We start from the raw sequence: 23,598 nt of genomic DNA, 5'->3' as shown, positions 1-23,598 counted from the left end.
CCACCCTCCCTGGTGCTGCTGCCGAGGGCGGGGCCGGGGGCTCTGGCTCGGAGGGGCAGGAGCAGGATTCAAGGAGCCGCGGAGCTCAGGACACGGGCTCTGGCTGGGGTCCTCCTCTGGGGCCATTGTCTTGCCCTCACGCCCTCTCAGGGATGACCTCGACCCTATAGGCTAATTCTGAGCAGCTTGTGAGAATGTGTTCAGGCTGGAAGCCAGTCATGTCTTTGAACCTGAACCCATTCCCAATCCTAATATCGGGTAGGAATTAAAAAGCAAACATTTCCCTAACTTCCCCCCGATAAATGCTTACTGTTAGCAATATAGCCTTTCTCATATTACACATCAATTTCTGTGCATACTATGTATTAATAATAAAAACATCTGTACTGAACAGTATCTAATATAACCTTTTTCTTTACTCTATAAATTACTTTGAACAGTTTTTCCTCTTAGTTTATTTAAATGGGTTCTCCTTCATTCTTAAGGGCTGCATAATATTCCGTACTACAGTTGTACCCTGATTTATGTAGTCTGTTTCAAATTGGAGTATGTTTGCATAGTTTTAATTATGATAATGCTAGATTAAACTTCCTTGTACATTCATCTTTGCTAGTTGTGTTCATTCAAGAAGTATATACTGGGCATCTATTCTGTGCCAGAGATTATTCTGATTCCTGGGGACTCTGTGGTCAATAAAGCAAACAAAAATTCCTTTATGTAGGCTCTTCTTCTAGTGCGTGGAGACTGTGAATATAAAATTGAGTATATGAAATATATAGTTTGTTAGATGTTGGTAAGCATGACAGAGAAAAATAAAAACAGGGAAGAGGATATTTAAGTCAATGCCACCATTCAGCCATTTAGCAATCATTTAACAAACATTGTATCACTCCTATGTGCCTGCAACTTACTATTATGCATCCCAGGGTCAAAAAGCTTCTTTGCTACATCACCAGACTGTATGAGAAAGTAACAGACCTATTTTTTTTGAGTCACCTTGCAACTGATAATGAACAGAAAGGAGAACTCAGTTCTCAGTATATTTTCAAGGGAAAGCAAGCAGTCACCCACGATTATTTCTCACATCCAATCTTTTAAGGCGTATCCACTTGCGTTGTTCCAGTTTGTGCTTTTTCAAAGCAAAAGCTCTGCATTAAAAATACAAGAATGAGAAAAATGTGCATTGAAAAGGAAACATTGGAAATGTCAGGTGGAGAACCTGGGAACAAGAAAGAACATCATGGAGTTTATCTGAGTCATACTGTACCTTCAAAAGCTGAGCCCTAGGTTAGAGTTGCTTCTGGCTTCTGAATTATCTGGGCACTGTTTCTAAGCCAAGGATCATTTACGGTATTCTATACTGTTTTTTTGAAAGTATGGAAGTGAGATAAGGAGTTGTTGGTTTCCTCCACTCTCAGGGACCAGTAGAATTATAATATAAGGAAGATTCCACATGAAGATGACATTTGAACAAAGTCTTAAAGGAGATGGTGGATGGATACATGTAGCTGCTCAGTGAGTTCTCGGCAGAGCAAATGGGCAGGTAAGTTAGGCAGGGGACTTGCTTAGAATGTTCTAGCAGGGGAGCCCTTTTTTTTTTGGGCACACGGGCTTAGTTGCTCTGCGGCATGTGGGATCTTCCTGGAGCTGGGATCGAACCCGTGACCTCTGCACTGGCAGGAGGATTCTTAACCACTGCGCCACCTAGGAAGCCCAGGGGAGCCGTTTTGACTGGAGGTGAATGAGCAGGGGGACAAGGGCAGGTAATGAGGTCAGAGTGAGAACAGGACTAGGATGACATAGAACCTTGAAGATCAGTGTAGGACTGGCGTTTACCTTTTGTAAGATGGGAACCATTACAACTGAAGACAAGTTCCTAAAAGTGGAATGGACCCCAACTTCTAAATCAGAGCTCAAAATGTGATTTCTTCCTCTGCCCTGAGCCCAAATCATACCTCAGTCCTGACCCCTAACCCAACTCTATATTGGTCCCATAATTTGGCCCATAACAGACATTATTGTTGCCGACTCACACATTCATTCCTTCTGCCTTTCCATGAGAACCCCGATTTTGTTTGGATAATCTTTCATCCTCATCATGATTGTAAGCTTTACTGCCCCAAGCAGCAAAGCCATATTCTGCCTGCCAGGGATTGGTTTAGAAATGAACATGGGATGCAGTCCTGGCCAATGAGGAAGGAGGGGACCACCACTGGGGCACTTCTCGGAAAGACTCTCTTATTTCCAAAAGGAGACCCTGGAAGACGTCTCTTTTCTTTCTTCTGGATGGTTCCCCTTCTGGATGTCAATTGTGGAACTGTGGCAGCCTTCCAGCAACTGGGGAGAGACGTGGCTGGTGCACCAAGACAACACACCACAGGTGGTCAAGCAGGGAGAGAGAGTGACATAACAAGATCTGTATTTCAAAATCTCTCTCTGGGTGCTATATGAAGGATGGATTTGAAGGGGACGTGGAGACATGAGGACTCTTGTTATTGTTCAGATGAGAAATGGTGATGACTTGGATAAGGCCATTTGGGAGGCGGAGATGGTGATACGTGGATGGATTCAGGATGCACTTAGGAGAATCAACAGGCCTTGATGATGGATTGGATGGAAGTTGTGGTGAGGGAGACACATGTTAAGGCTTCAAGGTCACTTCCTGGTGGATGGTGGTACCATTCATTGAGAAGAAACAGTTGGATATGATCAAGGGCTTATGAGAGAGTGAAAAAGGTCTCACTCTTTTCAACAGAATGCTGAGGAGGCAGGGGGCTGAAGAGAGAATCCAGGGACTCCAGGCATAATTCTAACTCCAATCCTTGCCTTGACACCGTTTTGAACACCAGTCTTTTGTTTTTAATAATACAATGATTTTTTATAAGCCTGAACATCACCTGACACATATTCCAAAACTAGACAATTATGTATGGCAAAAAGAGTAAATTACACATGGGAACAAGAGTAAATAAGATGGCAGTCTACCTTCTCATCCCCCGCTAACATTGATAAAGGATACAGTCCAATGATAGAATTTTAAAAAGGTAACAGAGAGGTTTCACTTTGAATTCTGACCAAGCTTGTTATCTGATGATGGAAGATACAGATACTAAAGGCCCAACACCATTCTTTTTTGTTTTTAATGTACTCATTTATTTGGCTGCATTGGGTCTTCATTGCTACATGTTGGCTTTCTCTAGTTGCCGAGAGCGGGAGCTACTCTTTGTTGTGGTGCACAGGCTTCTCTCTGCAGTGGCTTCTCTTATTGAGGAGCAGGGGCTCTAGGCTCGTGGGCTTCGGTCGTTGAAGCACTTGGGCTCAGTAGTGTGGCTCCCAGGCTCTAGAGTTCAGGCTCAGTATGTGTGGCACACAGGCTTAGTTGCTCCACCGCCTTTGGGATCTTCCCGGACCAGGGCTCGAACCCGTGTCGGATTCTTAACCACTGCGCAACCAGGGAAGTCCTGAATACCAATCTTTTATTTTTTTTAAGCCCTTTATTGGAGTATAAGTACTTTACACAGCTGTGCCAGTTTCTGCTGTACAACAAAGTGAATCAGCTATATTTATCATATACCCCATATCCCCTCCCTCCCGCGACTCCCTCCCACCTTCCCTATCTCACCTCTCTAAGTCATCACCAATCATCCAGTTTATCTCCCTGTGTTAGACAGCAGCTTGTCTACAACTGCATCTTTATTCTTGCCTTGTCACTGGGTTCATCAGTAGCATTTTTTTAGATTCCATATATATGAGTTAGCATACGGTATTTGTTTTTCTCTTTCTGGCTTACTTGGCTCTGTAGGATAGACTCTTGGTCCATCTACCTCACTACAAATAACTCAGTTTCATTCCTTCTTATGGTTGAGTAATATTCCATTGTATATATGTGCCACATCTTCTTTATTCATTCATCTGTTGATGGGCATTTTGGTTGTTTCCATGTCCTGGCTATTGTAAATACTGCTGCAGTGAACACTGTGGTACATGTTTCTTTTTGGATTATGGTTTTTCAGGGTATATGCCCAGGGGTGGGATTGTTGGGTCTTGTGGGAGTTCTATTGTTAATTTTTTATGACACCTCCATACTGTTTTTCCATAGTGGCTGTACCAATTTACATTCCCACCAACTGTGTAGGATGGTTCCCTTTTCTCCACATCCTCTCCAGCATTTACTGTTTCTAGATTTTTTATGATGTCCATTCTGAGTGGCTCAACACCATTCTTGATGCAAGCCCGGGACTTAGCCCAAAACTTCAGCTCGCACCGAAACCTACTCCTCAATTCTGCTATATCCTTGACTGCTTCTAAACTTTTACCTCAACTTGGAATCTAGTTCCTGACCAAGTTCCTGCCTCCAAATATCACTCAGGCTGGGAACCACACCTCCACCAACACTGACCCTGACTCTTGACTCAAACCCTTGATCCCTAACCACAACCCACACTCAACCTTGACCCAAACACTGAATGTCACCATAGCCCCTGTTCCAAACCTGACCTACCTACAACTCAGACTATAGTCTCCATCCCTGTCACATGCCGGGAAGCCCACACAGACATCCTCCCCATGAGCCCATCCCCAGTCACACCAGTCCTAACACTCTGACTCCAGTCCCGACCCCACTCTCATCTCCAACCCAATTTCTACATGAAATCCCATCCCAGTTCCATGCCAAACTCTTTCCCTCACCCCATCTTCATTTTCCCAACTCCGCACACCACCTTGACCCTGCATTTCAAACACACACGCGAAAATAAAGTTCACCCATTATCACCATACTAGTGTTCATCCCACATGGACTGAATTCAAGTGAAGTCCCCAAAACTTCTGAGACACTTATTCTCATCAAATCCCAAACCAGAGCCCAGAATTCAGATCCTGACCCCTCTAATTCCACACCAGGACCCTGGCCATAAGAGGTGTCACCCTCTTGACTTGGGCTGCGAAATCATGTCGGGGCAGATGCCAGGCCACTTGACCTCACAGCTCTGTGAGTCAGCAATCTGTATCTTTGCCTCCTGGCTTCCCAAAGAGAGGAATTTTGGCAAGACTTCCAATCTGTCATCTATTGTCCAAATCTTCATCCCTTGATTCCCTCTTCAGCCCCCTGTCTCCTCAGCATACTGGTTATTTTGTTTTGTTTTGTTTTGTTTTTGTTTTTGTTTTTGTTTTTTGTCCTCATTGGGTCTTCATGGCTGAGCACAGGCTTTCTCTGTAGTTGTAGCAAGCAGGGGCTACTGTGTTGTGGTGCGTGGGCTTCTCAGTGCTGTGGCTTCTCTTGTTGCAGAGCACAGGCTCTAGGTGGCAGCCTTCAGTAGTTGCGGCATGTGGGCTCAATAGCTGTGGCTTCAGGGCTCTAGAGTGCAGGCTCAGTAGTTGCAGCACACAGGCTTAGTTTCTCCGTGGCATGTGGGATCTGGCCAGACCAGGGATTGAACCCATATGTCCACATCGTCTGCATTGGCAGGAGGATTCTTAACGACTCTGCCTCCAGGGAAGTCCCAGAATACTGTTAAAAAGAAGAAAGCAGCTACGCTACTCTGGAGCCCTGCTATTCACTCCTGAATCACCAGCACTTCTGCTGTGCTTGGCACATCTGTCTTTGTATATTTTTGATTATTTAATCTGATTTTATTGCTAAATACTGGTCTTCACGAGGAGAGGAAATGTGTATGGTGTTCATCTGGTGTTTTTTTTAACGCACTCAGCCAAAATGAGGGAGCATAGGAGGGACGTAAATAAATACCTGTTTGCAGCCCAGTGTCATCCACGGATCAGTCAACTTTAGAGCCAGTCCTTCCTTGATCCCTGAGCCATTCAGCCACAGGGCATGATGGAAAGAACTTGGCCTCACAAGTCAGACCAACTCAGGTTTGACCAACCCTAGTTGCCCCCTCGTGATCTCAGGTAAGCGACTTCATATTTCTGAGCCCCACGTTGCCCCTCTCTAAAGTGCAGGACAGCAAAGTCTGCTTCTCAAGGCAAATGGGAGAATTAAATAAAGTTATGAAAGGAACGTGGATGGGCACGTTCCAGGCACTGGATTCATATTAGCTGCCTTCCCCATCATCCTGGGGATGAAGCAGCTTCTCTTTCTTGTGCACCTACTGTGGGATGTGTCGGGTGCTTTGAGAACCTCATCTCTGTTGCTCTCATGGGTCCAACTGAGGACTGTCTTCCCCATTTGATAGGCAAAAATAGGGAGATTTAAAAGAAGTTAGAGCCCTTGTGCAAAATCAACAGCCAAGGAGGCAGAAAGGTCAGATTCGAATGCTGAGGGTTGCCCACAGTTTCACCATTGCACAAACCCACAGTCTGGAAGGAAGTTTCCTTGGAACCCCATCACATATGCTCAGAATCTCTTTTGGCTCAGAATGAACTCGGACCCCCATAGGCTTCTTATTCATGATGCATGCCCCCACGTTGGAGAGAGACCCAAGTCCCAGCCCTCCCAGGCCCTTTGGGTTTCGTCCTGTTCCTAAGTCCCACCCAGAGACCCAGCTTCCTACTTCCTCTGCCCTCACATTTATATCCTGATCGTTGGCCTGATGATGCATCTTTCGGCTCCTGATCACACCTGAGAGCTGGTACCTTGCTGTCCTGCATGTGTGCCTTGCCCTAAGGGGTCCTGGGCATTGTGATTCTGGAACCTCCTGACTCAGTTCCTTGGGTTCTGAAGGCTCATTATTTCTGAATTCCGGGTTTCTATTCCCCCCTTTTTCCAAGAACAACTCCCACTTCTTTTAGGAAGCTGCCCCCCTCATGTCATACAGTTCTGGTGAAACCGTCAATCATAGTTTTCCAAACTCTCTCACCCATTGGGATGCACCCATGACCCAGTCAAGCCGACAAGATCATTGTTTCCTCCCTAGAAATAATGATTCATCAGATGGGTGGGCTCGGTTATAGCAGGACCAATCAGAGTTCTTCCCTGGGATGAATAAAAGGGATCTTTGTTTCTGCTGGGTTTGCTGTACAGGGGCTGTCAGTAGCTGCTCTGCTCCCTCCATGTGAGGAAGCTTGTCTCCAGAGGCTAGAGTGAGATCCACAGGAAAAGGAAAGAGACAAACAGAGATGAGACACAGTTCACACATATGAGGGCTCTAGAGTGCAGGCTCAGTATTTGCGTCGGACGGGCTTAGTTGCTTGGTGGCGTGTGGAATCTTGCCGGACCAGGGATTGAACCCATATCTCCATATCGCCCCCATTGGCAGGAGGATTCTTTACCACTGGGCCACCAGGAGAGTCCCAGAATACTGTTAAAAAGAAGAAAGCAGCTACGCTACTCTGGAGCCCTGCTATTCACTCCTAAATCACCAGCACTGCTGCTGTGCTTGGCACATCTGTCTTTCTATGTTTTTGATTATTTAATCTGATTGTATTGCTAAATACTGGTCTTCACGAGGAGAGGAAATGTGTCTGGTGTTCATTTGGTGTTTTTTTAAGCACCCAGCCAAAACGAGGGAGCATAGGAGGTACTTACATAAATACTAGTGTGCAGACCACTGTCATCCGTGGATCAGCCAACTTTAGTCCCGGTCCTTCCTTGATCCCTGAGCCATTCAGCCACAGGGTGTGATAGAAAGAACCTGACCTCACAAGTCAGACCAACACAGGTTTGACCGACCCTAGTTGCCCTCCTCATGATCTCAAGTAAGTGAGGTAATTTTTCTGAGTTTCACTTTGCCTCTCTCTAAGGCAGAGGAGAGCAAGGTCTACCTCTCAAGGCAAATGGGAGAATTAAGTAAAATTATGAGAGGAACGTGGATGGGCACGTTCCAGGCACTGGATTCATATTAGCTGCCTTCCCCGTCATCCTGGGGATGAAGCAGCTTCCCTTTCTTGCACACCTACTGTGTGATGTGTCAGGTGTCTTGCGGACCTCATCTATGTGGCTGTCATGGATCCAAGTGAGGACTGTCCTCCCCATCTGATAGGTGAGAAAAGGGAGGTTTAAAAGAAGTAAGAACCCTTGTGCAAAATCAACCCATGACCTGGTCAAGCCAACAAGATCATTGTTTCCTCCCTAGAAATAATGATTAACCCAATGGGTGGGCTTGGTTCAAGCTGGACCAGTCAGAGTTCTCCCTGGGATCAATAAATGGGATCTTTGTTTCTGCTGGGTTTGCTTAACTGGGGCTGTCAGTAGCTGCTCTGCTCCCTCCATGTGAGGAAGTTTGTCTCCAGAGGCTAGAGTGAGATCCACAGGAGAAGGAAAGAGACAAGCAGAGATGAGACATAGTTCACACATATGAGAGAGAGAAACAGAGCCAGAGAGAAGCAGGCAGAGTGACAGAGGTGATCGACTTAAGTCACCAGTTCAGGTGCAGGAAGTCCCCTACGTGTGAACCTTCAAGTTAAAACTTTCAAATATGCAAACGTGTTCGCATGTCGAATCACATAACTTAGTTCTTGTGTCTGGCAATCATTGTCATGTCTGTGCATCCTCTACAAGTGGTTTTGCTTTAATGTACTTTATAGTACTGTATAGAGTACAGTCGTACACAATCTTTTTTCAAGCCCAGGATGTCCAGAAGCAAGCATAAAAGCAGTGGTGAGTAGGATGGAGAGGGTGGGAGGGAGGCTCAAGAGGGAGGGGAAGCGGGGATATATGTAGAAATATAGTTGATTCACTTTATGAATAGCAGAAACTAACACAACATTGTAAAACAATTATACTCCAATAACTATGTATAAAAAAAAGCAGAGGTGATGTAGCTGGTACTGCTAACATGTAGCAGCGATGATGTAACTGCTATCTCCTATTGCTGAGGATATTTCAATTCTACCATCTTCCACCTCCTCTCCCTCCTGCAGTCACTAGCTCTTCCTGCCTGTTCACTCCATGCCAGCCCCTGTATGCCAGCTGTTGTACTGTACTGAGTACTTTTCAAGGTACTCTACTGTAAGATTAAAAATGTTTATTTTTTGTTTGTTTTTTATGTTTTACTTGTGTGAAAACTGTTATCAGCCTATTACAGTATAGTACTATACAGCTGATTGTGTTAGTTGGGTACCTAGGCTAACTTTGTTGGACTTAGGAACAAATTGGACTTACGAACGCGCTTCCAGAACGGAACTCATCCATATGCAGAGGACTTATAGTACAGCACTGTGTAAGGTTAAGGTGTGCTGTATAGTGACTTGACTTACATACATCATAAAAACAACACGCCATAAGTAGTGGACATCCACCACCTCACATCAGCACAAAAGAAAAGAAAAAGAAAAAAATGTTTTCCTGGTGATGAGAACCCATAGGAGTTACTCTTTCAACAGCTTTCATATACATTACACCCCTAGTACTTGTTTATCTGATAACTGGAAATTTGTACCTTTTGGCAGCCTTCATCCAATTCCCCCTCCCCCACTGCCCCCAGCCATGCCTCTGGTAACCACAACTCTGATCTCTTTTTCTTTTTTGTTTTTAAGATTGATTTGTTTTATTTATTTATATTTATTTTGCCTTTTCCAGATCTTAGTTGCGGCTGATCTCTTTTTCTGAGTTCTTTTGTTGTTTGTTTGTTTCTGAAGTATAATTGGCCTACAACACGGTGCTAGTTCCTGGTCTACAGGTTAGTGATTTGCTGTTTCCACATTGGAAGCGTACAGTTATCACTGTCCTCGATATTCCATGCGCACTTTCCAGTGATTCTTACCTGCTCTATTTTCACTGTTCTTTTTGTGGCCAGGTCGAATCACCACCAAATTAATAACAAAGTCCCTTGGGCGTGGGTGGGGGAGATGCCTCCCTGTGAGTGCTCTCAGACTGGAAGCCTTCCCAGGAGAGAGCTTTATATTCATAGATATAATTATGAATCATCTGTAATTTTCACACCAGCCATTGTTTGATAACTTATGTAACTATCTAAACAGTGTTTCACAAACCTGGAAACTAACTAGGTATTACAAGTTCTTTGAGGCTTATAACAAGAAAAAGAAATCACCAAATGTTTTGAACACCAGGAGACACCTTACTTCTCAAGAAGCCCAGCCTGGTAACTAAAGGCAAGAGAAATATAAAAACACATCTTTGCATTTACTTGTTCATGTGCAACGAAACCCCTGAAGATGACCCAAGACATATATTCTAGTTGTTATGTTTGGAAGAAGGGGCAAGGACAGGACAGAAGGGGGGACAAGGTCATGGTGGAGTTTTATGGCTGTATATTTTTTATAAACATAGTTTGCTTTTGTACCACGTGGAAATAATACCTATTCACAAAATATAGTAGAAATGATGTTACACACACATACACAAACAGAGATATTTGTGCAATTCTCCCTCGGTTCAAACCCAGCTATTTCTTAACGTGTAGCCCTGGAAAATGACTTTCATGTGTCTCTGCCTCGGTTTCACCCGTTTATAGTGTGAATAGCAATACTAGCATCTTCTTAAGGTTAATGGGAATAATAGCAACTTAATCTGTGTAAAGCTATTAAAACAGTGTTACAGAGCGTGCTGTCAGCATGTGCTATCGATTAGTGTTCACATTCTCCCCCTGACTTAAAACAAAAAAAGTGCTTTCTTTTCACCTCCCCCAGCACCCTAACAAATATAGCCAGTGAGGATTTTACCAAGAAAAACGGATTTCCTTTATAATGGGGAAAGGTCACATTTCACAATCTATCTTTGTTTTTTTATTATTTTACTATTTTTATCTTTTTTAATTTTTTCATCCTTATTAGAGTATAATTGCTTTACAGCATTGTGTTAGTTTCTGCTGTTGAACAAAGTGAATAAGCTACATGTACACATATATCCCATATCCCCTCCCTCTTGAGCCTCCCTCCCACCCTCCCTATCCCACCCCTTTAGGACTTCACAAAGCATCGAGCTGACCTCCCTGTGCTCTGCTATCTCTGCTTTTCAAGAGACAGGCTCATACTTTTATGCCCTGAGATTAGGAACAATAACACAGGGAGAAGGATGACTATAGCCATTCAATGCAGGTGAGTGATTTCTCATTGTCATTATTACTCGCAGGACCATTTGGGGGGCACCAGGGTGCACAGAGGAGATGGTGCTGGAAGCACCCGACGTCACCCTGATGCAAGAATAAACAGAGATGCAAATTCCCTGGCCATCCAGTGGTTAGGACTCCACACTTGCACTGCTCAGGGTCTGGTTTGGATCCCTGGTCAGGAAACTAAGATCCCAGAAGATGCACGGTGCAGCAAAAAAAAAAAAGAAAAGAAAAGAAAAGAATAAACAGAGATTATGGTGACCTCTCCAACTTATTAAATCCTTGTATCAGCAGCAATAATTGGAGATAACAGTGGCTGAGCTCTGAGGCTAGAAACACTCAGCACCTCACCCAAGGTCTCAGTGGAACGGGTCTGACTCCAAAGGCCACATTCTCAGCCCTTCCTTTTACCTAAGAGACCCAAGGTCAGGATCAAGACCTGAGCTCACCAGGTGCAAGGCTCAGAGCTCACCAGGTGCAAATCTCAGGTGGCGGCCCCTGCTTCTGCCACCAGCCCGGGTTGCACCTGCCTCTGCTGTTCCCAAGTCTGAGTTCACAGGTGGGTGCTGAGGCCTCCAGGGAGACTGACCCAAGAGAACCTGGGGCCCCTCCTTTGTCCCTCACCCTTCACAACCTCTAAGTCTCTCCCTGTGTGTTTCTCTGGATCCCTAAGGGGGCAGGGCTGCACAGTAGTTAGGCGCACAGGGGCGGCCTTGGGCTTGGGGGTGGTGATGTCCAAATCCAGGCTCTCACAATTACCAGCTTGGTAACTGCAAGTGACTCTTAGCCTCTCTGTGCCTCAGTTTTTCATGTGTAACGTTGGGATGATAATACTTCCTATTTCATAGTATATTGAGGAGATTGAGTTAACATTTGTGGAGAACCTAGAATAGTGTCTAGAACAAAATAAGTGCTCTATTTTGTAGTCTCCATGTAAGTCTATATGCAAGTACTCTCCGTGACAAAGATGATGCTGTATGAATAGTATTGTTATTCGTGACTTGCTTTTTCCTGATCTGTTTGTGTCCCCATGCTTCTGCATCCATGTCTCCACTTTTCTTCTTCTCTGGGGTCACAAAGTCTGCTGCCTCCTGGGGCCAGACAGGGAATAAGGGAAGCCGACTCGCTGTAGGCCAAGCTAAACTGTCACGGTCCAAGCGTGTTGGAAAAGAATTTCCAGACACAAGGCGGAATGTAAGGAAGATGGAGTTTATTAGAGAGAAGGGATGCTGTAAAGACAGTAGGACGACTTCCTGGCAGACCAGGGAGAGCTGAAGCTACGGTGGGCTCGCAACCAACATTCATAACCCCAAAGCAAGGGAAATTCCTGCTAGGAAAATGGCACTAATCAATTGGCCAGTGCGCCAAAGGCGACAGGTGTCATTAGGTGATAGGCTAGGGTCCTATATGGTGAATACCTTCCCTAATATGGGGTCAGGTTATCGGCTAGCCCAAGTCATGAGTCAAAGATGGCTATGGGGGTCGAGATAACTGCGGAATTTGGTTGCTGTGAGGGTCGGGTTAACTCTGGAATCTTGTGACTTTGGTATAGGGCTCCACTTTCCCCCCTCTTTTTATTTATGGGCCAAGTCTTTGGTCCCTTTACACCCCGCTCATGACTAACTATCTGCCCATCCCCGTCTCGGGCCATAGGGACCCAGGTCATTGGGGAAAGGGGCAGTGACTGCTCTGATTTCTTCAGACTGGACAGGGGCGTCGTAGGGTCCTGGGTCCCAGTGCCCACTCTCCGTCAGGGTGTGTTCACGGAGGGAGATGAGAGCCCACGGAAGGATAGGGTGGCCTGTTCCAGCGTCATCTGGATGCCGACTGGCTGGTATCCTTGTCGTAGCACCAACTGGAACTGAATCTTTTGAACCTGTCTGGAGATGAACTTCAAGAATATGCTAATAATGCAAGGGCTGAAGAGTAAGATGAGGAGAAGAGGGATTGCAGGTCCGAGGAAGGGCAGAAGCCACGTAACACTAGGTAGAGGCCCTTTTAGAGTTTGCCAGATGGTGTTTGTATCCAAGGCTCCCTTGCCAAAAGAAGGCAGCCATTTAGCTTTTTCATGTATTTTTTTATGTCCTCTTCCACCAGGCCACTGTTGTTGATTTATGGACAACAAGTCTTATTGATAACAGCGCATATCCCCCCTTGTTCAGTCAAGAGAGAGTCCAAGCCCTGCCAGTTGTCCATCACCACTCCTGCTAGGGAATCTAGAGATTGGGATAGGGCTTCCTAGGTGATTCAGTGGTTAAGAATCCGCCTGCCAATGCAGGGGAGACGGGTTCGAGCCCTGCTCCAGGAAGATCCCACATGCCTTGGAGCAACTAAGCCCGTGCGCCACAACTATTGAGCCTGTGCTTTAGAGCCCGTGAGCCACAACTATTGAGCCCAGGTGCTACAACTACTGAAGTCCACACACCTAGAGCCCATGCTCTGCAACAAGAGAAGCCACGGCAATGAGGAGCCCGCGCACCACAATGAAGAGTAGCCCCCACTCACTGCAACTAAAAAAGAAAGCCTGCGCACAGCAAAAGAGACCCCACACAGCAAATTAAATAAATAAATAAATAAATAAATTTATAAAAAGATAAAGATTGAGATAGGCTTCCAGATGATCTTTCAGCTGACTGGCTGAGGTCATGTAAAGTACCCGATAGATTACATGTTGTCAGTTTCATGGTAACTGAAGCCTCCCCACCGTGCTGCCCATCCAATGGCAGCTCCTTTGCCTGCTGACACACGCCCTGTGGCTCTTTCAGAGCGTGTCCTGGTGGCGTGGTAAATAGTTATAGCTATGGAATGTTCTCGTATAATTCCCAGGGCCTTGTCCCTGACACCGTGCGTCATCCAGACATTGAGCAGCAAGGCCGTCCCCAGGTCGTGGGGCTGTGGGTGTCCATCACGTGGCCGCTGACTGACGGGGAGACCACGGGGAAAGACACACCCGGCTGGAGCGCGAACCTGTCTTACTTGTGAGGAACGAAACCGGCCCAACATCTGGCTTCCCCAAGTCAGAGCGCCGCAGCAACGGCACAAAAGATGCTCCAAAGAGAAACGAATATGTGGGTTTAGATCCTTTCCTGAATCTGGCCTGGGGACCGTGTAGAGTAGACGCCAGGTGACCGCGAGGGATCCTCCCTGATAAGCGCATTGATTGTAAGGGGTGGCAGAGAGCGGTGTGGGGGTGTTGCACACTGGGCACCAACGGCTCAGATTACTGCATCCAAACCCCCTTTTCCAGCGTGTATGATCAAAGGGCAGAGGAGAAATCTGGGAAGCATCGGACCCACATACGCATGAAAGAGAGCTGTTACTGGGCCTCCACTGGGCTCCGGGCCGTAGCAGGGGCAGCAATTGCCCCCTTGGGTGCACGTCCCGGGGGCTGCCCTTCCAGTCCCTGTTAAGCTGCGGAGTTAAATGTAGACAAGGGAAAGTTTCTGGTTCAGGAGAAGAAGCCCAAAAGGGGGGAGTTGGGGGCTGGGCCAGATGCAAACCTCAGAGGTGGACCGTGGACCCCTGGTGTGGCTGGGCCATAGGGAAGAATCTGTGGGCCCCCTTGCGGGTGTGGATGACATAGCCAACAGTTCTTGAGGTGTTCTCCCTGCGCTATAACGGTAGAAATATTTACTGAGGAGTTAGTTGTCCATTTTCCAAGTGTCTTTTCTGGCATATTTGTCATAATCGTTAATATGAAAATCAAGATTTTTGAGGACCTAATTTTGCAAGGCAACGGACTTGCTGTGGCGTGAAGTCTTGGAAGTCCCCTTGGAGGGTCTTGTCCCATGTTAATTGCAATACGTATTGTCTTTAGTGGTGCGGGGGCCCTGAATGTAATTGCGGCTCTTGGGAATTTATGTCTTCCAATAATGCCTCGTAGAAGTCAGATCCGAAAGATGACATGGAAAGTTTGTGTGTCTGCAGAAAAGAGTAAGTTCAGCACGTGTGTAGGGTGTACATTAGCACTGGAAGGAAGTGAGGCTGTTAGGATCAGACCTGTTCCACCTTTGGTGCCACTTATGAAGGATTTTAGCAAAGCAGTCTCTGGAATACCAGTGGGTCTCACCACAGGGAAGGGTGATACATGTAATTAGAAATGAAATGGCTCAGAGGATAGCAAGGGAGATGACAGAGTTGAAATCAGTTTGTCAAACCCTTGGCTCCGAGGAGGGGACATCACCGGATTGTTTTTTGAAAAGGTATCAGAGGCCTTCCAGAGGTCCGCAGCTGTATGCTGAGTCCGGCAAGTTTTCTGTCTCTTGAAGGCTTTGTCTTTCAGGGGGAGGAGCTGTTTTTAGCCTAGATATGTGTGTCCAAGGGGTGAAGCCTTGGACCTTTGCTGCTGTCAGGTGGTCAGTAGAGTTCGGTGTGGCCCCGCCCAAATCACGTTGAGCGGCTTTCGGTCCTGTGGGAGAGCCTTGACATATACCCGATTACCAGGCAGTAGGTCTTTGGGTATCTCCGTAAATTCAGGGTCCAGTTTGGGACTATTTTGGTGTTGGCATTCCCAGATATTTTTGAGGGTCAGTCTTAACACTGGGAGAGATTGAGCTAGATAGTGAGTTTCTGGATCAACTAAGAGATCGGTGGTCAAAAAGGGCCTTCCATATAAAATTTCATATGGACTCAGATGGGTCGTGGCCTTTGGGGTTATTTGGGCTCTTAAGAGGGCGATAGGGAGAAGAGGGAACCGTGTTTGGTGGGTCTCCATAGCTAGTTTGGTTAAGTATCTTTTGAGAATTTGATTGGCGTTTTCTGTTTTTCCAGATGTCTGGGGGTGCCAGGCTGAATGGAGGACATATTTAACTTGTAAAGCTTCGCTTACTCCCTGGGTGAACCTGGAGATAAACGCAAGCCCATTGTCAGACTGTAGAGACCAGGGGAGTCCAAATCTAGGTATGACGTGTTTCACGAAGACCTTGGTGACCTCGGATGCTCTCTCTCTCTTAGCTGGGAAGGCCTCTATCCATCCAGTAAGAGTGTCCACCATAACCAGGAGTGTTTGTAAGCCTTGCAGGTGGGCATGTGAGTGAAGCCTGTTTGCCAGTCTTCTCCTGGCTGGTGTCCCGGTCTTTGGAGCAGCTGTCGTAGCAGAGGGGGCTTCATGGCTCCCTCTGGGGTCACCTGGCGACATACTGGGCAGGCCTGGGATAGACCAGAGGGTGGAAAGGATTCCCATTCCAGAGAAGATAGTCTCAACTAGTTGAAAAAAAGATTTGGCTCCTAGGTGGGTGGCTTGGTGGAGATGGTTGAAGATGTTCCATTGAGATGCTTCTGGTAAGAGGAACTTACTGTCTGGGCTCTGTAACCGTCCTTCAGGAGTTAAGGTGAATCCCTGACTTTTTCCATCTTCTAGCTCTGAGCCTGAGCGCTGGGCTGGGGTGGCATTCGACTTTGGGACCAAGGGAGCGTGTAGGATTTTGTGGGCTGCGTTTTTGCTCGCCGTCAGCCTGACGGTTGCCTCTGCCGGCCTCTGAAGCATCCCTTTGGTGCGCCTTGCAGTGGATGACGGCCACTTCCCGTGGCAGTTGCATCGCTTCCAGCAGGTCTAGAATCTCTGGTCCGTGCTTAAGCGGGGTGTCCTGTGTTGTTAAAAGTCCTCTTTCCTTCCAGATGGCGTTACGCGCATGGACTGCATGGAAGGCGTAAGCTGAGTCAGTGTAAATGTTCGCTTGGAGTCCCGTTGCTAGTGTGAAAGCCCTGGTTAAAGCAATAACTTCTGCCTTTTGGGCTGACGTGGTGGCCCCGTGGAGTGGACCAGATTCTATGACTTCTTTTTGGCTGACCACGGCATAGCCTGAATCTCTGTGTCCCTCCCTTATGAAACTACGACCGCCCATAAACCATTCTGTGTCCGGATGGCACAAAGGCATGTCTCGGAGATCTACTCTAGTGCTGCGATTTTGGTCTAATGTCTCTAGGTAGGGGTGTAATGGGAGGGCATCAGGTTCAGGGCTGGGAGAAAAGGTAGCAGCGTTTATTGTGTTACAGGGTTGGATCAATATTTCAGATCCTTGATGTGTTTGGATCCTGTTGCCTGAGACCCAGTGGAAGGCTTTAGGACTGAGGCCATCTAGCACTTGATGGGGAGTATAAACTGTACGGGGTTGTCCCATAGGAGGTTTGGAAGGCTCTTCTGTCGGTCATGCTGCGGCCGCCAGTGCCCTGAGGCAGGGAGGCCACCCCCGGGACGTCAGGTCTGAGGATTTAGACAAGCGTGCCACGGGGCGCTGGGCTGGCCCCAGAGACTGAGTTAGTACTCCGAGGGCTCGTCCGTTTCTTTCGTGAGTGAAAAGAGAAAAAGGCTTGGTGAGGTCTGGCAGGCCTAAGGCTGGGGCTGTGACGAGGGCCTCTTTCAGTTGTCTAAAGGCCGTTTTCATCTCAGTGGTCCACTCAAGAGGAAGATCTTTCAGAGCCTCATAGAGTGGTTTTGCCATGAGGCCATAGGTTGGGATCCAGATTCAGCAGAAGCTGGTCATGCCCAGGAAAGTCCTGAGCTGTTGCTTAGTGGCCGGCAGAGCCACATTTAGAATTAAAGCCCTTCGGTGTGGAGCAATACTCCTTTTTCCCGGGGTCAATATTAACCCTAAGCAGGTGACCTGTTGGGAAGTCATCTGGGCTTTGGTCGGCAATGCTTGGTATCCACGTTCTGTTAAATGTTTGAGAACTAAAACAGTACGGTTATCTGATGTTTGTTTATCTGGGCTGCAGATCAGGAGATCGTCTACATATTGGAGGAGGCACCGTCCACCTTCTGACCAGAAGAGTTAAAGATCTTTTGCTAATGCTTGGCCAAATCCGTGGGGACTATCTCTAAATCCCTGGGGTGACACCGTCCACGTAAGCTGTTGGGTGTGTCTAGTGTCTGGGGTGACACCGTCCACGGAAGCTGTTGGGTGTGTCTCGTGTCTGGGTCTCTCCCTTCAAAGGCAAATAGGAACTGAGAATTTGAGTGACTGGGATGCAGAAAAAAGCGTCTTTTCAATCTAGGGCTGAATACCGCTGGGGTCCTTGTGGAATGTGACTTAGGAGGGTGTAAGGCTTTGGGACTAGAGGGTGAGGGGACCACGGCTGATTGGTTGCCCTTAGGTCTTGTAGCAGGCGGTAGGTACCATCAGATTTCTTTACTGCCAGGATCAGAGTGTCACGTGGGGAGTTGCAGGGAATTAAAAGGCCGCCTTAAGAGGGTATTGTGGGACTCAGGGAAAGGAGTTGAGGTGTTTTATTTTATTAACTACTGAGGGGGCAGTCGTGGACCTGCCAGGGGTAGAAGTGTGCCACCCTCCTGGAGGAACCTGATGCTCGATATGGGGTGGGATGTGATCTGGGACAGATTCAACATTAAGAGCCATAGTTACTGGGTGAAAAATAGGGTGGCTCTGAGCCGTGCTAGCAGGTCCCTGCCTAGTAGGGGAACGGGGCAAGCTGCGAGGACCAGAAAGGAGCGTGTAAGCAGGGTGTTCTCACGGGAGCAGGGCAGTGGGGGAGGAAAGCGGCCGAGGCCAGGCTGTCCATCTATTCCTGTGAGGGGGATGGAGGAATACCGAGTAGGACCGGAGAAGGAAGTTAAGGTTGACTAAGTAGCCCAGTGTCAGTGAGGAAGGTGATAGGGGCCCCTGCCACATCCCGGGTCACCTGGGCTTCCTCTGGTCTTATGGGGACCACGGGGGCCTGTGTATTAAGTCCCCAGCACCAGCAGTAGTCGCCTGCCCCCAGGAGGTCGAGACCCAGGAGGCTGTCTGGCTCCTGTTCTTGGTAATCAATGATCACCGATAATGGCGACTGGGCCTGACCTTTGTCCTGGGCACTGAGTCCCATTATACCCCTGCCCCTGGGAGCCTTAGGGGTTGGCCCCCTCACTTGAGGGCCAGAGGGACAGCTCCTTTTCCAGTGGCCCATCTGTCGGCAAATGGGACAAGGGGTGTTCGGCGGCAGGGTGCGACAATGTCTGACCACGTGCCCTGGCTGGCCTCGGTGATAACAAGTTATCGACAGCCGCTGACCAGCGGGAGGAGCCCCTGGTGTACCCTGCCGTGGGCGGGGCTGGCAGAGAGCAAGAGCCATGTACTGAGCGTGTTTTCTTAATTTTTCATCTTCTCTCTGTTCCTTCCAGTTCCTGGATGTTGCTTCTCTATTATTAAAGACCTTGAAGGCCACATCAGCTAGCACAGGAGATGGAGTTTGTGGACCCTGTTCTAGTTTTTGTAGCTTTTGTCTGTCGTTGTAGTGCACGGGCTTCTCATTGCGGTGGCTTCTCTTGTTGCAGAGCACAGGCTCTAGGTGCATGGGCTTCAATAGTTGTGGCACATGGGCTCAATAGTTGTGGCTCGTGGGCTCTAGAGCGCAGGCTCAGTTGTTGTGGTGCACGGGCTTATTTGCTCCACGGCATGTGGGATCTTCCCGGCCTAGGGATTGAACCCTTGTCCCCTGCATTGGCAAGTAGATTCTTAACCACTGAGCCACCAGGGAAGCCCTCCTCTTCTTTTCAATACCTAGAAATAAGCCTCCGATTATCAATTTGCACTTGCCCTTACTGGCTTTTGAAGTGAATGGCATAATTAGCCCTTCCTTCATCTGGATCTGGGTCTAGATTGCTCTATTTCCGCATGGCGTCTGCCAGCTGGGCTGGAAAAGGGCGGGGTGTTCGGAGCGATCCTGGGTGACTTTGCTAGCTTACTGTAATTAACAGGGTTAATAATCACTTCCCTCACACCTTCTAGCAGGCAGGTAATCATATAATCTCTCCTACTTCATCCGCCTGCTGCCCCTCCATCGTTAGCTTGGTATCTCCACCCAGGATCTGTTCTTGGGACCGAATCTGCCCCTGTTCGGTTTTCGTTGGGATTTCGAGCCTGTGCCTGGCCTGCCCACGCTTGGGCCAAGGTCTATATTCTGTTTTTCTCCTCAGGGGTACAGCAAGTGGTCAACATTACATGAACATCCTGCCATGTAAGGTCAAAGCTAGAGCGAGAGCCTGAAATTCCTTAAGGAAAGTGGTGGGGTCCTGATTGAAGGAGCCTAACCTGTTTCGGATATGGGAAACGTCAGCCATGGGAAAGGGGACGTGGACCTTAACAGCGCCCATGTCTCCATTTGGTACATCCCGTAAGGGGAGGATATTAGAATCTGCTTCCTGGCGTTGGGCAGCTCTGGACCTGGTATGGGGGAGGGGGCCTCCCCCTGATAAGGGCTGTTGAGCTGTGGGTTGAGGCGGAGGCAAGGGTTGGATGAGGAGGTGGGTGAGGTTGTGTGTGAGAGAGGCCGAGAAGAGGGTCGTCTGGAAGGTCTGACAGAGGGGGCGGCGGAGCGGGTCAGGGGGTAGAGCAGCAGCAGAGAAACACATGTGGCAAGTGTCCCTGAGGTCTGCATTTTGACGGAGGGCCACGAGGGCCTGAACATAAGGAAGCTCTGAGTCCTTCCCTTGCTTTCGGCAAAAGAGATCAAGTCGGAGAATTGTGTTATGACCCAGTGTGCCATTAAGAGGTCATCGTTCTTGGTCCCCTAGTTTGTATTGGGGCCAAGCCTTTTTGCAAAGGAAGGCAAGCCTTTTCTTTTTGAGGTTTTCAGGGCCAAATTTCTTCCACTTTCTGAGGATACAACCGAGAGGTGAGTCTGAGGGAGGCTCCCGAGACGGACCAGAACCCATTTTTAGCCTTCTGCCGAAAAATGAGGGAACCGAGAGTCACTGCCCACAGAAAGGCATCCCTTTTGTCCCAGTGATCTCTCCGTGTGACTAGGCAGAAACTGGGCGACCATCTCAACAGCCGCGTCCGGCAGTGAGAGGTGACCCTTCAGCGTGCGATCAAACCCTGCGACTTAAGGCACCACGCGACTCAGGCAGGGAAAGAAAGGAAAGGGGCTCTCGGGAGCAACCGAGAGACTCACTGTTTGGCGATTCTCCGAAGCGTGAAAAGGCACTCGAGACGGTTCAGAGGCAATACCTCGTGTTCCTTGTGTCAGTCGGGACCGAAGGGAGAGAGTGAAAGTACCAGAAGGAAGAAAGCTGAGGAGCCCGCCTCGTAACCCTGCCAGAAAGGCGGCGGCCAGGGGAAGGGGGCTGCGTGTTCTGCTTGTACCCATGGGTGCCTCACGGTGCACGGACGTTGTCTTGCTGGGGCAGATGCTCTAACAGCCTGGTCTGTTTCATGACCCCCTGATCCTCTCACGGGAATCTTCAAGTGGCAGGGCCCTAATGGCTTTTCAAGGCCTGACCCGTGCCCGCACAATGTCAGCGGGCCCAGCCCTCAGTTAGAAGGAAGACAGAGGGACCCTCACCCACTCTGGGCAGCAGTTACCAGGGCGAAGTGAGCAGTGGGGCCTTCAGAGCACACCAGGGTGTGGCCCTGGCCAGAGGTCCTCCGCTGCTTCCACAGCTACTCGCCTATGCGCAGAGTGTCCCAGGGAATGAGGTGAGGAGGTGGAGGAAGAGGCCACCCCAGCAGGCATCCCTGTATGGACCACCAAAATGTCATGGTCTGAGCGCGGGATAGAAAAGAACTCCCAGGCACAACGCAGAATGTAAGGAAGATGGAGTTTATTAGGGAGAAGGGACGCTGTAAAGACAGCAGGAGGACTTCCTGGCAGACCGGGGAGAGCTGACGCTCTGGTGGGCTTGCAGCCACCTTTTATAACCCCAAAACAAGGGAAATTCCTGCTAGGAAAATGCTGCTAATCAATTGGTCAGTGCGCCAAAGGTGACCAGGTGTTGTTAGGTGATAGGCTAGGGTCCTATATGGTGAATACCTTCCCTAATATGGGGTCAGGTTATCGGCTAGCCCAAGTCATGAGTCAAAGATGGCTATGGGGGTCGAGATAGCTGTGGAATTTGGTTGCTATGAGGCTTGGGTTAACTCTGGAATCTTATCTTCTGACTTTGGCATTGGGCTCCACAGAAAGTACAGGATGCCCCCAGGGCAGGGGCCACCTGGAGCCCACAGGGGATGGATTATGGCCACGTGAGAATGCAGATGCTTTGTTGACTGATGCCATGGCCTTTTCAAGCGATGCTTAAAATAGCCTGATCTGGCAAAGGTGGCCAGTTTTTTTAAAAAATGAGCCAAAGAAGGTGGGCAGTCTCTAGAAGCTGCAAAGGCAAGGGAAGGACTCTCCCCAAGAGCCTCCGGAAGGAATCAGCCCAGTGAGGCTGACTTTGGACGCTGACCTCATACTGAACTGTAGTAGGAAACCTGTGTTGCTTTAAGCCAATAAATGTGTGATAATTCCTTACAGAAGCAATAGGAAATGAATGGAGATTTATAGACTGATAATAAGGTTTACATGGATAATCAAAGCATATATACTATAACCAGGAGATATATCAGGTTCCATATCACATATATGTAGTAAATATATAAGCGTGTATATAATCAGAGTATCTGTACTGACAATAAGGATAAAGTAATGGAGCTGCAACCACACAAGCCAGATTGGGACTTGAACCCACTGCCTTTTAATTACAATCACACACCTGGTCTCAGGACCTAGGGATGTTCAGGTTCTTTATGTCTCAGTAGAGAAAGCCTTCAGTGAGAGACAAAGTGATAGGTAAGAAGTAAATTTATGTAGAGAGATACACATTCCACAGGCAGAATGTGGTCCTTCTCAAAAGAGGAGAGTGGCTCCGGGAGAAGCACACTCCACAGACAGAGTGTGGCCCAGCTCAGGTGAGAGGCCCTGAAATATGGGGCGGTTAATGTTTCTGGGCTGGGTAATTTCCTAGGCTCACGAGTGGGAGGATTATTGCAACTATTTTTGAGAAGTGGAAGGAGTTCCAGAAATTAGGCCACGGCCCACTTTTTGGCCTTTCTTTGTCAGCCTCAGAACTGTCAAGGTACTGGTGGGTGTGTCATTTCTCAGATGCTAATGTATTACAGTGAGCCTAGAATGAGGTTCAAGGTCTGCTGGAAGTTGACTCTTCCGCCATCTTGGACCTAGTTGGTTCTGACCAAGGGCTGTGTCATTCTTTTTAAAAGTCGTGCCCTGCCCCCTTCCCTCTTGTTTCAGAGCCACTCTACATGGGAGGATGATGAGGTGGGGACTGGGGGAAGGAGGTTATTTAAGAAAAAGCCTGAGTAAGGACTCAGACAGGTGGATATCTGGACATAGAGCATTCTGGGTAGAAACAGCAGCAAGTGCAAAGGTCCTGAGGTGAGAACAGGCTTCACATATCGAAGCAGCAGCAAGGAGGCAGCTGTGGCTGAAGTAATACCAAGGGCTCTGAAGAAGCACGTCAGGTGATTTGAGAACAAAACAAAACCCAGGAGAGCGGGGGCCTTGGATTAGACTGGGAGAGGGGTCAGGCATGCCTCTGGGAAGAAGTGACATGTGAGATGAGATACAATGAGGAGTGAGCGTGGTCAAGGGAGAGAGCCCACGGAAGAGTATTGGAGGCACATGGAACAGACCACTGGGTGTCCTAGTGGATGAGGGAGGCTGGGAGGCACCAGAACAGGTCCTCAGGAGCCACATCTGCCTGGGGAATAGACTGAAGTGGACGAGCGTGGATGTAGAGAGCCCAGGAAGGGGGCTGCGCCAGGAGAGGGGGAGGCATGGTGGGCACACCTGGCTAGGTCTGCATTATGTTTTGGAGATGCCGCCCAAAGGAACTGCAGATAGGCTAGAGTAACCA

The 23,598-nt window shown here is 48.2% G+C and overlaps 1 protein-coding gene across 7 annotated transcripts in view; it reads right to left on the bottom strand.

Annotated features, from left to right (window-relative positions):
- LOC130838579 (kallikrein-7-like) overlaps positions 1 to 23,598 on the bottom strand; it is a 102,623-nt gene that overhangs the window by 23,274 nt on the left and 55,751 nt on the right. The gene's annotated exons all lie outside the window — the stretch shown is intronic.

This window comes from Hippopotamus amphibius, chromosome 16, assembly GCF_030028045.1.
Source record: "Hippopotamus amphibius kiboko isolate mHipAmp2 chromosome 16, mHipAmp2.hap2, whole genome shotgun sequence".
Classification (NCBI taxonomy): domain Eukaryota; kingdom Metazoa; phylum Chordata; class Mammalia; order Artiodactyla; family Hippopotamidae; genus Hippopotamus; species Hippopotamus amphibius.
Note: the sequence above shows the minus strand (reverse complement) of the source record. Positions and strands in the feature narration are given on the sequence as shown.